This window comes from Rissa tridactyla, chromosome 9 (genome assembly GCF_028500815.1).
Source record: "Rissa tridactyla isolate bRisTri1 chromosome 9, bRisTri1.patW.cur.20221130, whole genome shotgun sequence".
Taxonomy (NCBI): Eukaryota; Metazoa; Chordata; class Aves; order Charadriiformes; family Laridae; genus Rissa; species Rissa tridactyla.
The window spans coordinates 24,650,510-24,665,947 of NC_071474.1; positions in this window are offsets into that span (position 1 = coordinate 24,650,510).

A 15,438-nucleotide genomic window follows, 5' to 3' on the forward strand; every position below is an offset into this window, starting at 1 on the left:
TCTCAGTGTCTCCAATAACGGCATTCAGTGTGCCACCAACTTTTGTTTCTACACCCTCGAGGAGTTCTCCTCAAAATCCATAAACCTCTTGTTATACGTAAAACAAGCAAAGGGCCAAAAGTGAATTGTATAGCTGTTCTCAGTGTCGCTGAGAATTGCTCTGATTATCCGTGTGACCTCTTTGCTAAGACTCTCCAGAGAGCCGTCCTCCAAACCAACACACATCTTGACATATCTCCCACATTGATCGCAGTATCTCCAGGAACGGCATTCGGGGAGCCAGAAACTTTTCTGCCTACACTGTCTGGGGACAGTTCCTCAAAACCAATATACATCCTGCTATATCTCCCACATGGAAAGTGCCAGGTGGGAAAAGTGGGGATTATGCTTAGGCTTTCTCGGAACTGCTTCAAATCAACTAGATATCTTTGTGCTGTAACTCTCCCAACAGCCAAACGCAAAAGCAGCAAACATCTCGCTGTATGTCCCACATCCAAAGTGCCAAGAGAGTAATGTAGAGCCTGCTGTCCCTGCCTTTGAGTACTGTTTTCACTGTCCCGGTTACCTCTTTGCTAACATTCTCTTCAGAGCTGCAGTGAAACCAGGAACCACGTGGAGAAGGCACCCGCACTGAAAATGACTGGAAGGAACATTGGGGCTTCTTCTCAGTGTCTCTGATGTCGGGTTTCACTGTCCCGGGAAAGTCTCTGCTAACACCCTGCAGAGCGCTGTGCCCAATATACAGAAACGTCTTGCGGTATCTCCTACAAGGAAAGTGCCAAGAGGGACTTGTCGATCTTGTTCTCAGTGTCTCTCACCCTGCAGAGTGCTGTGCCCTATATACACAAAAATCTTGCGCTATCTCAAACATGTAAAGAGCCAGGAGAGAATTGCAGGAAATCATCGCAGTGCCTCCAAGAACGGCATTCAATGTGCCAGAAACTTTCCTGCCCACAGTCTCCAGGGAGATTTCCTCAAAACCAATAAGCATCCTGCTATATCTCCCACATGGAAAGTGCCAGCAGGGAAAAATGGGGACTGTTCTTAGACTCGATAGGATCTGCTTCAAGTCACCTACTTAGCTCCATGGTTACACTCTTCACAGAGACAGGTGCAAAACAATCAAAAAATCATCTTGCTGTGTCTCCAACATGGAAAGAGCCAGGAGTGAATTCTAGGGCTTCTTCCCAGTGTCTCTCAGAATTGTTCTCATTACCCCGCCTATATCTCTGCTAACACGCTTGCATTGCCCAGAGACGTACAAAATCTTAGGGCGTGGGACAAATCTCCAGCCATATGGCCATTTTTGTGCCTGGCACGGCGCCAAGTGGGAAAGGGTGGTTTTGAGGCTGAAGGCAGCAGGAAAACCTGCAGCCGCCAGGTGTGTGGGGCTACGCAAGCGGTTCCCAAAGAGCTTTAGAACAAGGCATAGTTTTCCCTGCTGGCTCTTTGGGCGTGGGACCCATGTCCAGACATATGACAATTTTTGTACCTGGCGCGGCGCGAAGTGGGACAGGGTGGTTTTGAGGCTGAAGGCAGCAGGAATGCCTGCAGCCCCCAGGTCTGTGGGGCTACGCCAGCGGTTCCCAAAGACCTTTAGAACAAGGCATAGTTTTCCCTGCTGGCTCTTTGGCTGTAGGAGTAATCTCCAGACATATTGCCATTTTTGTACCTGGCGGGGTGCCAAGTAGGAAAGTGTGGTTTTGAAGCTGAAGGCTCCAGGAAAGCCGGCAGACCCAAGGTGTGTGAGGCCACGCCAGCGGTTCCCAAGCAGATTTAGAACAAGGCATAGTTTCCCCTGCTGGCTCTTTGGGCGTGGGACCAATCTCCAGACATATGGCCATTTTTGTGCCTGGCGCGGCTCCAAGTTCAAAGGGATTTTTCGGGCTGAAGGCGCCAGAAAAGCCTGCAGCCCCCAGGTGTGTGGGGCTACGCAAGCGGTTCCCAAAGAGCTTTAGAACAAGGCATAGTTTTCCCTGATGGCTCTTTGGGCGTGGGACCCATCTCCAGACATATGGCCATTTTTGTGCCTCTCGCGGCGCCAAGAGGGAAAGGGTGGTTTTGAGGCTGAAGGCAGCAGGAAAGCCTGCAGCCGCCAGGTCTGTGGGGCTACGCAACCGGTTCCCAAAGAGCTTTAGAACAAGGCATATTTTTCCCCCCTGGCTCTTTGGGCGTGGGACCCATCTCCAGACATATGGCCATTTTTGTGCCTGGCGCGGCGCCAAGTGGGAAAGGGTGGTTTTGAGGCTGAAGGCAGCAGGAAAGCCTGAAGCCCCCAGGTGTGTGGGGCTACGCAAGCGGTTCCCAAAGAGCTTTAGAACAAGGCATAGTTTTCCCTGCTGGCTCTTTGGGTGCAGGAATAATCTCCAGACATATTGCCATTTTTGTGCCTGGCGCGGCGCCAAGTGGGAAAGGGTGGTTTTGAGGCTGCAGGCAGCAGGAAAGCCTGCAGACCCAAGGTGTGTGAGGCCACGCCAGCGGTTCCCAAAGAGCTTTAGAACAAGGCATAGTTTTCCCTGCTGGCTCTTTGAGCGTGGGACCCATCTCCAGACATATGGCCATTTTTGTGCCTGGCGCGGCGCCATGTGAGAAAGGGTGGTTTTGAGGCTGAAGGCAGCAGGAAAGCCTGCAGCCCCCAGGTGTGTGGGGCTACGCAAGCGGTTCCCAAAGAGCTTTAGAACAAGGCATAGTTTTCCCTGCTGGCTCTTTGGGCGTGGGACCCATCTCCAGACATATGGCCATTTTTGTGCCTGGCGCGGCGCCTAGTTGGAAAGGGTTTTTTGAGGCTGAAGGCACCAGGAAACCCTGCAGCCCCCAGGTCTGTGTGGCTACGCCAGCGGTTCCCAAAGACCTTTAAAACAAGGCATAGTTTTCCCTGCTGGCTCTTTGGGTGTAGGAATAATCTCCAGACATAATGCCATTTTTGTACCTGGCGGGGTGCCAAATAGGAAAGTGTGGTTTTGAGGCTGAAGGCTCCAGGAAAGCCTGCAGACCCAAGGTGTGTGAGGCCACACCAGCGGTTCCCAAGCAGATTTAGAACAAGGCATAGTTTCCCCTGCTGGCTCTTTGGGCGTGGGACCAATCTCCAGACATATGGCCATTTTTGTGCCTGGCGCGGCGCCAAGTTCAAAGGGATTTTTCGGGCTGAAGGCGCCAGAAAAGCCTGCAGCCCCCAGGGGTGTGGGGCTACGCAAGCGGTTCCCAAAGAGCTTTAGAACAAGGCATAGTTTTCCCCGATGTCTCTTTGGGCGGGGGACCCATGTCCAGACATATGGCCATTTTTGTGCCTGGCGCAGCGCCAAGAGGGAAAGGGTGGTTTTGAGGCTGCAGGCAGCAGGAAAGCCTGCAGCCCCCAGGTCTGTGGGGCTACGCAAGCGGTTCCCAAAGAGCTTTAGAACAAGGCATATTTTTCCCCCCTGGCTCTTTGGGCGTGGGACCCATCTCCAGACATATGGCCATTTTTGTGCCTGGCGCGGCGCCATGTGGGTAAAGGGTGGTTTTGAGGCTGAAGGCAGCAGGAAAGCCTGCAGCCCCCAGGTGTGTGGGGCTACGCAAGCGGTTCCCAAAGAGCTTTAGAACAAGGCATAGTTTTCCCTGCTGGCTCTTTGGGTGCAGGAATAATCTCCAGACATATTGCCATTTTTGTGCCTGGCGCGGCGCCAAGTGGGAAAGGGTGGTTTTGAGGCTGCAGGCAGCAGGAAAGCCTGCAGCCCCCAGGTCTGTGGGGCTACGCAAGCGGTTCCCAAAGAGCTTTAGAACAAGGCATAGTTTTCCCTGCTGGCTCTTTGGGCGTGGGACCCATCTCCAGACATATTGCCATTTTTGTGCCTGGCACGGCGCCTAGTTGGAAAGGGTTTTTTTGAGGCTGAAGGCACCAGGAAACCCTGCAGCCACCAGGTGTGTCTGGCTACGCAAGCGGTTCCCAAAGACCTTTAAAACAAGGCATAGTTTTCCCTGCTGGCTCTTTGGGCGTGGGACCAATCTCCAGCCATATGGCCATTTTTGTGCCTGGCGCGGCGCCAAGTGATAAAGGGTGGTTTGGAGGCTGAAGGCAGCAGGAAAGCCTGCAGGCTTCAGGTGTTTGGTCTCCGCAAGCGGTTCCCAAAGAGCTTTAGAACAAGGCATAGTTTTCCCTGCTGGCTCCTTGGGCGTTGGACCCATCTCCAGACATATGGCCATTTTTGAGCCTGGCGAGGCGCCAAGTGGGAAAGGGTGGTTTTGAGGCTGAAGGCAGCAGGAAAGCCTGCAGCCCCCAGGTGTGTGGGGCTACGCAAGCGGTTCCCAAGGAGCTTTAGAACAAGGCATAGTTTTCCCTGCTGGCTCTTTGGGCGTGGGACCCATCTCCAGACATATGGCCATTTTTGTGCCTGGCGCGGCGCCAAGTGGGAAAGGGTGGTTTTGAGGCTGAAGGCAGCAGGAAAGCCTGCAGCCCCCAGGTGTGTGGGGCTACGCAAGCGGTTCCCAAAGAGCTTTAGAACAAGGCATAGTTTTCCCTGCTGGCTCTTTTGGGCGTGGAACAAATCTCCAGACATATGGCCATTTTTGTGCCTGGCGCTGCACCACGTGGGAAAGAGTGGTTTTGAGGCTGAAGGCAGCAGGAAAGCCTGCAGCCCCCAGGTCTGTGGGGCTACGCAAGCGGTTCCCAAAGAGCTTTAGAACAAGGCATAGTTTTCCCTGCTGGCTCTTTGGGCGTGGGACCAATCTCCAGACATATGGCCATTTTTGTGCCTGGCACGGCGCCAAGTGGGAAAGGGTGGTTTTGAGGCTGAAGGCGCCAGGAAAGCCTGCAGCCCCCAGGTCTGTGGGGCTACGCAAGCGGTTCCCAAAGAGCTTTAGAACAAGGCATAGTTTTCCCTGCTGGCTCTTTGGGTGTAGGAATAATCTCCAGACATATTGCCATTTTTGTACCTGGCGGGGCGCCAAGTGGGAAAGGGTGGTTTTGAGGCTGCAGGCAGCAGGAAAGCCTGCAGACCCAAGGTGTGTGAGGCCACACCAGCCGTTCCCAAAGAGCTTTAGAACAAGGCATAGTTTTCCCTTCTGGCTCTTTTAGCGTGGGACCCATCTCCAGACATATGGCCATTTTTGTGCCTGGCACGGCGCCTAGTTGGAAAGGGTTTTTTGAGGCTGAAGGCAGCAGGAAAGCCTGCAGCCCCCAGGTCTGTGGGGCTACGCAAGCGGTTCCCAAAGACCTTTAAAACAAGGCATAGTTTTCCCTGCTGGCTCTTTGGGCGTGGGACCGATCTCCAGACATATGGCCATTTTTGTACCTGGCGCGGTGCCAAGTGGGAAAGGGTGGTTTTGAGGCTGAAGGCAGCAGGAAAACATGCAGCCGCCAGGTCTGTGGGGCTACGCAAGCGGTTCCCAAAGAGCTTCAGAACAAGGCATAGTTTTCCCTGCTGGCTCTTTGGGCCTGGGACCAATCTCCAGACATATGGCCATTTTTGTGCCTGGCACGGCGCCAAGTGGGAAAGGGTGGTTTTGAGGCTGAAGGCGCCAGGAAAGCCTGCAGCCCCCAGGTCTGTGGGGCTACGCAAGCGGTTCCCAAAGAGCTTTAGAACAAGGCATAGTTTTCCCTGCTGGCTCTATGGGTGTAGGAATAATCTCCAGACATATGGCCATTTTTGTACCTGGCGGGGCGCCAAGTAGGAAAGGGTGGTTTTGAAGCTGAAGGCGCCAGGAAAGCCTGCAGCCCCCAGGTCTGTGGGGCTACGCAAGCGGTTCCCAAAGAGCTTTAGAACAAGGCATAGTTTTCCCTGCTGGCTCTTTGGGTGTAGGAATAATCTCCAGACATATGGCCATTTTTGTGCCTGGCGCGGCGCCAAGTTGGAAAGGGATTTTTGAGGCTGAAGGCGCCAGGAAAGCCTTCAGCCCCCAGGTGTGTGGGGCTACGCAAGCGGTTCCCAAAGAGCTTTAGAACAAGGCATATTTTTCCCTGATGGCTCTTTGGGCGTGGGACCAATCTCCAGACATATGGCCATTTTTGTGCCTGGCGCGGCGACAAGTGATAAAGGGTGGTTTTGAGGCTGAAGGCAGCAGGAAAGCCTGCAGCCCCCAGGACTGTGGGGCTACGCAAGCGGTTCCCAAAGAGCTTTAGAACAAGGCATAGTTTTCCCTGCTGGCTCTTTGGGCGTGGGACCCATCTCCAGCCATATGGCCATTTTTCTGCCTGGCGCGGTGCCAAGTGGGAAAGGGTGGTTTTGAGGCTGAAGGCGCCAGGAAAGCCTGCAGCCCCCAGGTCTGTGGGGCTACGCAAGCGGTTCCCAAAGAGTTTTAGAACAAGGCATAGTTTTCCCTGCTGGCCCTTTGGGCGTGGGAGCAACTCCAGCCATATGGCCATTTTTGTGCCTGGCGGGGCGCCAAGTGGGAAAGGGTGGTTTTGAGTCTGAAGGCAGCAGGAAAGCCTGCAGCCCCCAGGTCTGTGGGGCTACGCAAGCGGTTCCCAAAGAGCTTTAGAACAAGGCATAGTTTTCCCTGCTGATTCTTTGGGCGTGGGACCCATCTCCAGACATATGGCCATTTTTGTGCCTGGCGCGGCGCCAAGTGGGAAAGGCTGGTTTTGAGGCTGAAGGCAGCAGGAAAGCCGGCAGGCTTCAGGTGTCTGGGTCTCCGCAAGCGGTTCCCAAAGAGCTTTAGAACAAGGCATAGTTTTCCCTGATGGCTCTTTGGGCGTGGGACCCATCACCAGACATATGGCCATTTTTGTGCCTGGCGCGGCGCCAAGTGGGAAAGGGTGGTTTTGAGGCTGAAGGCAGCAGGAAAGCCTGCAGCCCCCAGGTCTGTGGGGCTACGCAAGCGGTTCCCAAAGAGCTTTAGAACAAGGCATAGTTTTCCCTGCTGGCTCTTTGGGCGTGGGACTCATCTCCAGATATATGGCCATTTTTGTGCCTGGCGCGGCGCCAAGTGGGAAAGGGTGGTTTTGAGGCTGAAGGCAGCAGGAAAGCCGGCAGGATTCAGGTGTCTGGGTCTCCGCAAGCGGTTCCCAAAGAGCTTTAGAACAAGGCATAGTTTTCCCTGCTGGCTCTTTGAGCGTGGGAGCAACTCCAGCCATATGGCCATTTTTGTGCCTGGCGGGGCGCCAAGTGGGAAAGGGTGGTTTTGAGGCTGAAGGCAGCAGGAAAGCCTGCAGCCCCCAGGTGTGTGGGGCTACGCAACCAGTTCCCGAAGAGCTTTAGAACAAGGCATAGTTTTCCCTGCTGGCTCTTTGGGTGCAGGAATAATCTCCAGACATATTGCCATTTTTGTGCCTGGCGCGGCGCCAAGTGGGAAAGGGTGGTTTTGAGGCTGCAGGCAGCAGGAAAGCCTGCAGACCCAAGGTGTGTGAGGCCACGCCAGCGGTTCCCAAAGAGCTTTAGAACAAGGCATAGTTTTCCCTGCTGGCTCTTTGAGCGTGGGACCCATCTCCAGACATATGGCCATTTTTGTGCCTGGCGCGGCGCCATGTGGGAAAGGGTGGTTTTGAGGCTGAAGGCAGCAGGAAAGCCTGCAGCCCCCAGGTGTGTGGGGCTACGCAAGCGGTTCCCAAAGAGCTTTAGAACAAGGCATAGTTTTCCCTGCTGGCTCTTTGGGCGTGGGACCCATCTCCAGACATATGGCCATTTTTGTGCCTGGCACGGCGCCTAGTTGGAAAGGGTTTTTTGAGGCTGAAGGCACCAGGAAACCCTGCAGCCCCCAGGTCTGTGTGGCTACGCCAGCGGTTCCCAAAGACCTTTAAAACAAGGCATAGTTTTCCCTGCTGGCTCTTTGGGTGTAGGAATAATCTCCAGACATAATGCCATTTTTGTACCTGGCGGGGTGCCAAGTAGGAAAGTGTGGTTTTGAAGCTGAAGGCTCCAGGAAAGCCTGCAGCCCCCAGGTGTGTGAGGCCACGCCAGCGGTTCCCAAGCAGATTTAGAACAAGGCATAGTTTCCCCTGCTGGCTCTTTGGGCGTGGGACCAATCTCCAGACATATGGCCATTTTTGTGCCTGGCGCGGCGCCAAGTTCAAAGGGATTTTTCGGGCTGAAGGCGCCAGAAAAGCCTGCAGCCCCCAGGGGTGTGGGGCTACGCAAGCGGTTCCCAAAGAGCTTTAGAACAAGGCATAGTTTTCCCCGATGTCTCTTTGGGCGGGGGACCCATCTCCAGACATATGGCCATTTTTGTGCCTCTCGCGGCGCCAAGAGGGAAAGGGTGGTTTTGAGGCTGAAGGCAGCAGGAAAGCCTGCAGCCCCCAGGTCTGTGGGGCTACGCAAGCGGTTCCCAAAGAGCTTTAGAACAAGGCATATTTTTCCCCCCTGGCTCTTTGGGCGTGGGACCCATCTCCAGACATATGGCCATTTTTGTGCCTGGCGCGGCGCCATGTGGGTAAAGGGTGGTTTTGAGGCTGAAGGCAGCAGGAAAGCCTGAAGCCCCCAGGTGTGTGGGGCTACGCAAGCGGTTCCCAAAGAGCTTTAGAACAAGGCATAGTTTTCCCTGCTGGCTCTTTGGGCGTGGGACCAATCTCCAGACATATGGCCATTTTTGTGCCTGGCACGGTGCCAAGTAGGAAAGGGTGGTTTTGAGGCTGAAGGCAGCAGGAAAGCCTGCAGCCCCCAGGTCTGTGGGGCTACGCATTCGGTTCCAAGAGAGCTTTAGAACAAGGCATAGTTTTCCCTGCTGGCTCCTTGGGCGTGGGACCCATGTCCAGACATATGGCCATTTTTGTGCCTGGCGCAGCGCCAAGTGGGAAAGGGTGGTTTTGAGGCTGAAGGCGCCAGGAAAGCCTGCAGTCCCCAGGTCTGTGTTGCTACGCAAGCGGTTCCCAAAGAGCTTTAGAACAAGGCATAGTTTTCCCTCCTGGTTCTTTGGGCGTGGGACCCATCTCCAGACATATGGCCATTTTTGAGCCTGGCGAGGCGCCAAGTGGGAAAGGGTGGTTTTGAGGCTGAAGGCAGCAGGAAAGCCTGCAGCCCCCAGGTGTGTGGGGCTACGCAAGCGGTTCCCAAGGAGCTTTAGAACAAGGCATAGTTTTCCCTGCTGGCTCTTTGGGCGTGGGACCCATCTCCAGACATATGGCCATTTTTGTGCCTGGCGCGGCGCCAAGTGGGAAAGGGTGGTTTTGAGGCTGAAGGCAGCAGGAAAGCCTGCAGCCCCCAGGTGTGTGGGGCTACGCAAGCGGTTCCCAAAGAGCTTTAGAACAAGGCATAGTTTTCCCTGCTGGCTCTTTTGGGCGTGGAACAAATCTCCAGACATATGGCCATTTTTGTGCCTGGCGCTGCACCACGTGGGAAAGAGTGGTTTTGAGGCTGAAGGCAGCAGGAAAGCCTGCAGCCCCCAGGTCTGTGGGGCTACGCAAGCGGTTCCCAAAGAGCTTTAGAACAAGGCATAGTTTTCCCTGCTGGCTCTTTGGGCGTGGGACCAATCTCCAGACATATGGCCATTTTTGTGCCTGGCACGGCGCCAAGTGGGAAAGGGTGGTTTTGAGGCTGAAGGCGCCAGGAAAGCCTGCAGCCCCCAGGTCTGTGGGGCTACGCAAGCGGTTCCCAAAGAGCTTTAGAACAAGGCATAGTTTTCCCTGCTGGCTCTTTGGGTGTAGGAATAATCTCCAGACATATGGCCATTTTTGTACCTGGCGGGGCGCCAAGTGGGAAAGGGTGGTTTTGAGGCTGCAGGCAGCAGGAAAGCCTGCAGACCCAAGGTGTGTGAGGCCACGCCAGCCGTTCCCAAAGAGCTTTAGAACAAGGCATAGTTTTCCCTTCTGGCTCTTTTAGCGTGGGACCCATCTCCAGACATATGGCCATTTTTGTGCCTGGCGCGGCGCCAAGTTGGAAAGGGATTTTTGAGGCTGAAGGCGCCAGGAAAGCCTGCAGCCCCCAGGTGTGTGGGGCTACGCAAGCGGTTCCCAAAGAGCTTTAGAACAAGGCATATTTTTCCCTGATGGCTCTTTGGGCGTGGGACCCATCTCCAGACATATGGCCATTTTTGTGCCTGGCGCGGCGCCATGTGGGAAAGAGTGGTTTTGAGGCTGAAGGCAGCAGGAAAGCCTGAAGCCCCCAGGTGTGTGGGGCTACGCAAGCGGTTCCCAAAGAGCTTTAGAACAAGGCATAGTTTTCCCTGCTGGCTCTTTGGGTGTAGGAATAATCTCCAGACATATTGCCATTTTTGTACCTGGCGCAGCGCCAAGTGGGAAAGGGTGGTTTTGAGGCTGCAGGCAGCAGGAAAGCCTGCAGACCCAAGGTGTGTGAGGCCACGCCAGCGGTTCGCAAAGAGCTTTAGAACAAGGCATAGTTTTCCCTGCTGGCTCTTTGAGTGTGGGACCCATGTCCAGACATATGGCCATTTTTGTGGCTGGCGTGGTGCCAAGTGGGAAAGGGTGGTTTAGAGGCTGCAGGCAGCAGGAAAGCCTGCAGCCCCCAGGTGTGTGGGGCTACGCAAGCGGTTCCCAAAGAGCTTTAGAACAAGGCATAGTTTTCCCTGCTGGCTCTTTGGGCGTGGCACCCATCTCCAGACATATGGCCATTTTTGTGCGTGGCACGGCGCCAACTGGGAAAGGGTGGTTTTGAGGCTGAAGGCAGCAGGAAAGCCTGCAGCCCCCAGGTCTGTGGGGCTACGCAAGCGGTTCTCAAAGAGCTTTAGAACAAGGCATACTTTTCCCTGCTGGCTCTTTGGGCGTGGGACCAATCTCCAGACATATGGCCATTTTTGTGCCTGGCACGGCGACAAGTGATAAAGGGTGGTTTGGAGGCTGAAGGCAGCAGGAAAGCCTGCAGGCTTCAGGTGTTTGGTCTCCGCAAGCGGTTCTCAAAGAGCTTTAGAACAAGGCATAGTTTTCCCTGCTGGCTCTTTGGGCGTTGGAGCAGTCTCCAGACATATGGCCATTTTTGTGCCTGGCGCGGCGCCAAGTGGGAAAGGGTGGTTTTGAGGCTGAATGCAGCAGGAAAGCCTGCAGCCCCCAGGTGTGTGGGGCTACGCAAGCGGTTCCCAAAGAGCTTCAGAACAAGGCATAGTTTTCCCTGCTGGCTCTTTGGGTGTAGGAATAATCTCCAGACATATTGCCATTTTTGTACCTGGCGGGGCGCCAAGTGGGAAAGGGTGGTTTTGAGGCTGCAGGCAGCAGGAAAGCCTGCAGACCCAAGGTGTGTGAGGCCACGCCAGCCGTTCCCAAAGAGCTTCAGAACAAGGCATAGTTTTCCCTGCTGGCTCTTTGGGCGTGGGACTCATCTCCAGATATATGGCCATTTTTGTGCCTGGCGGGGCGCCAAGTGGGAAAGGGTGGTTTTGAGGCTGAAGGCAGCAGGAAAGCCTGCAGCCCCCAGGTGTGTGGGGCTACGCAACCAGTTCCCGAAGAGCTTTAGAACAAGGCATAGTTTTCCCTGCTGGCTCTTTGGGCGTGGGAGCAACTGCAGCCATATGGCCATTTTTGTGCCTGGCGCGGCGCTAAGTTGGAAAGGGTGGTTTTGAGGCTGAAGGCAGCTGGAAAGCCTGCAGCCCCAAGGTGTGTGGGGCTACGCAAGCGGTTCCCAAAGAGCTTTAGAACAAGGCATAGTTTTCCCTGCTGGCTCTTTGGGTGTAGGAGTAATCTCCAGACATATTGCCATTTTTGTACCTGGCAGGGCGCTAAGTGGGAAAGTGTGGTTTTCAGGCTGCAAGCAGTAGGAAAGCCTGCAGAGCCAAGGTGTGTGAGGCCACGCCAGCGGTTCCCAAAGAGCTTTAGAACAAGGCATAGTTTTCCCTGCTGGCTCTTTGGGCGTGGGACCAATCTCCAGCCATATGGCCATTTTTGTGCCTGGCACGGCGCCAAGTGGGAAAGGGTGGTTTTGAAGCTGAAGGCGCCAGGGAAGCCTGCAGCCCCTATCTCTTTGGGGCTACGCCAGCGGTTCCCAAAGAGCTTTAGAACAAGGCATATTTTTCCCTGCTGGCTCTTTGGGCGTGGGACCCATCTACACACATATGGCCTCTTGCTAAGACTCTCCAGAGAGCCGTCCTCCAAACCAACACACATCTTGACATATCTCCCACATTGAACGCAGTATCTCCAGGAACGGCAGTCGATGAGCTAGAAACTTTTCTCCCTACACTGTCTGGGGACAGTTCCTCAAAACCAATATACATCCTGCTATATCACCCACATGGAAAGTGCCAGGTGGGAAACGTAGAGCTTGTTCTCCCTGTCTTCGAGTACTGCTTTCTAATCTCCCCGTTACCTCTTTGCTAACATTCTCCAGAGAGAGTTGTGCTCAAAAGCAAAGCACATATCAAGACATATCTCCCACGTGGAAAGTGCCAGCAGGGAAAGGTGGGGACTATTCTTGGACTCGATAGGAAATGCTTCAAGTCACCTAATTATCTCTCTGCCTACTCTCTCCATAGAGCTAGGCGCAAAACCAACCAACAATCTTCTTGCTGTACCTCCAACATGGAAAGAGCCAGGAGGGACTTGTAGGGCTCGTTTCTCAGTGTCTCCAATAATGGCATTCAGTGTGCCACCAACTTTTGTTTCTACACCCTCGAGGAGTTCTCCTCAAAATCCATAAACCTCTTGTTATACGTAAAACAAGCAAAGGGCCAAAAGTGAATTGTATAGCTGTTCTCAGTGTCGCTGAGAATTGCTCTGATTATCCGTGTGACCTCTTTGCTAAGACTCTCCAGAGAGCCGTCCTCCAAACCAACACACATCTTGACATATCTCCCACATTGATCGCAGTATCTCCAGGAACGGCATTCGGGGAGCCAGAAACTTTTCTGCCTACACTGTCTGGGGACAGTTCCTCAAAACCAATATACAGCCTGCTATATCTCCCACATGGAAAGTGCCAGGTGGGAAATGTAGGGCTTGTTCTCCCTGTCTTCGAGTACTACTTTCTACTCTCCCCGTTACCTCTTTGCTAACATTCTCTCGAGAGAGTTGTGCTCCAAACGAAAGCACACCTTGACATATCTCCCACATGGAAAGTGCTATTAGGCAATTGTAGGATTTGATCGCAGTGTCTCTCCAGGAACGGCATTCAAGGAGCCAGGAACTTTTCTGCCTACACTGTCCGGGGACAGTTCCTTAAAACCAATATAGATCCTGCTATATCTCCCACATGGAAAGTGCCAGGAGGGAAAAGTGGGGATTATGCTTAGACTTTCTCGGAACTGCTTCAAATCAACTAGATATCTTTGTGCTGTAACTCTCCCAACAGCCAAACGCAAAAGCAGCAAACATCTCGCTGTATGTCCCACATCCAAAGTGCCAAGAGAATAATGTAGAGCTTGCTCTCCCTGCCCTTGAGTACTGTTTTCACTGTCCCGATTACCTCTTTGCTAACATTCTCTTCAGAGCTGCAGTGAAACCAGGAACCACGTGGAGAAGGCACCCGCACTGAAAATGACTGGAAGGAACTTTGGGGCAATATACAGAAACGTCTTGCGGTATCTCCTACAAGGAAAGTGCCAAGAGGGAATTGTTGATCTTGTTCTCAGTGTCTCTCACCCTGCAGAGCGCTGTGCCCTATATACACAAAAATCTTGCGCTATGTCAAACATGTAAAGAACCAGGAGAGAATTGCAGGAAATCATCGCAGTGCCTCCAAGAACGGCATTCAATGTGCCAGAAACTTTCCTGCCCACAGTCTCCAGGGAGATTTCCTCAAAACCAATAAGCATCCTGCTATATCTCCCACATGGAAAGTGCCAGCAGGGAAAAATGGGGACTGTTCTTAGACTCGATAGGATCTGCTTCAAGTCAACCACTTATCTCCTTGGTTACACTCTTCACAGAGAGAGGTGCAAAACAATCAAAAAATCATCTTGCTGTGTCTCCAACATGGAAAGAGCCAGGAGTGAATTCTAGGGCTTGTTCCCAGTGTCTCTAAGAATTGTTCTCATTACCCTGCCTACATCTCTGCTAAGACGCTTGCATTGCCCAGAGACGTACAACATCTTTGGGCGGGGGACCCATCTCCAGACATATGGCCATTTTTGTGCCTCTCACGGCGCCAAGTGGGAAAGGGTGGTTTTGAGGCTGAAGGCAGCAGGAAAGCCTGCAGCCGCCAGGTGTGTGGGGCTACGCAACCGGTTCCCAAAGAGCTTTAGAACAAGGCATATTTTTCCCCCCTGGCTCTTTGGGCGTGGGACCCATCTCCAGACATATGGCCATTTTTGTGCCTGGCGCGCTGCCAAGTGGGAAAGGGTGGTTTTGAGGCTGAAGGCAGCAGGAAAGCCTGAAGCCCCCAGGTGTGTGGGGCTACGCAAGCGGTTCCCAAAGAGCTTTAGAACAAGGCATAGTTTTCCCTGCTGGCTCTTTGGGTGCAGGAATAATCTCCAGACATATTGCCATTTTTGTGCCTGGCGCGGCGCCAAGTGGGAAAGGGTGGTTTTGAGGCTGAAGGCAGCAGGAAAGCCTGCAGCCCCCCGTGTGTGGGGCTACGCAAGCGGTTCCCAAAGAGCTTTAGAACAAGGCATAGTTTTCCCTGCTGGCTCTTTGGGCGTGGGACCCATCTCCAGACATATGGCCATTTTTGTGCCTGGCACGGCGCCTAGTTGGAAAGGGTTTTTTGAGGCTGAAGGCACCAGGAAACCCTGCAGCCCCAAGGTCTGTGTGGCTACGCAAGCGGTTCCCAAAGACCTTTAAAACAAGGCATAGTTTTCCCTGCTGGCTCTTTGGGCGTGGGACCAATCTCCAGCCATATGGCCATTTTTGTGCCTGGCGCGGCGCCAAGTGATAAAGGGTGGTTTGGAGGCTGAAGGCAGCAGGAAAGCCTGCAGGCTTCAGGTGTTTGGTCTCCGCAAGCGGTTCCCAAAGAGCTTTAGAACAAGGCATAGTTTTCCCTGCTGGCTCTTTGGGCGTGGGACCAATCTCCAGACATATGGCCATTTTTGTGCCTGGCACGGTGCCAAGTAGGAAAGGGTGGTTTTGAGGCTGAAGGCAGCAGGAAAGCCTGCAGCCCCCAGGTCTGTGGGGCTACGCATTCGGTTCCAAGAGAGCTTTAGAACAAGGCATAGTTTTCCCTGCTGGCTCCTTGGGCGTGGGACCCATGTCCAGACATATGGCCATTTTTGTGCCTGGCGCAGCGCCAAGTGGGAAAGGGTGGTTTTGAGGCTGAAGGCGCCAGGAAAGCCTGCAGTCCCCAGGTCTGTGTTGCTACGCAAGCGGTTCCCAAAGAGCTTTAGAACAAGGCATAGTTTTCCCTCCTGGTTCTTTGGGCGTGGGACCCATCTCCAGACATATGGCCATTTTTGAGCCTGGCGAGGCGCCAAGTGGGAAAGGGTGGTTTTGAGGTTGAAGGCAGCAGGAAAGCCTGCAGCCCCCAGGTGTGTGGGGCTACGCAAGCGGTTCCCAAGGAGCTTTAGAACAAGGCATAGTTTTCCCTGCTGGCTCTTTGGGCGTGGGACCCAACTCCAGACATATGGCCATTTTTGTGCCTGGCGCGGCGCCAAGTGGGAAAGGGTGGTTTTGAGGCTGAAGGCAGCAGGAAAGCCTGCAGCCCCCAGGTGTGTGGG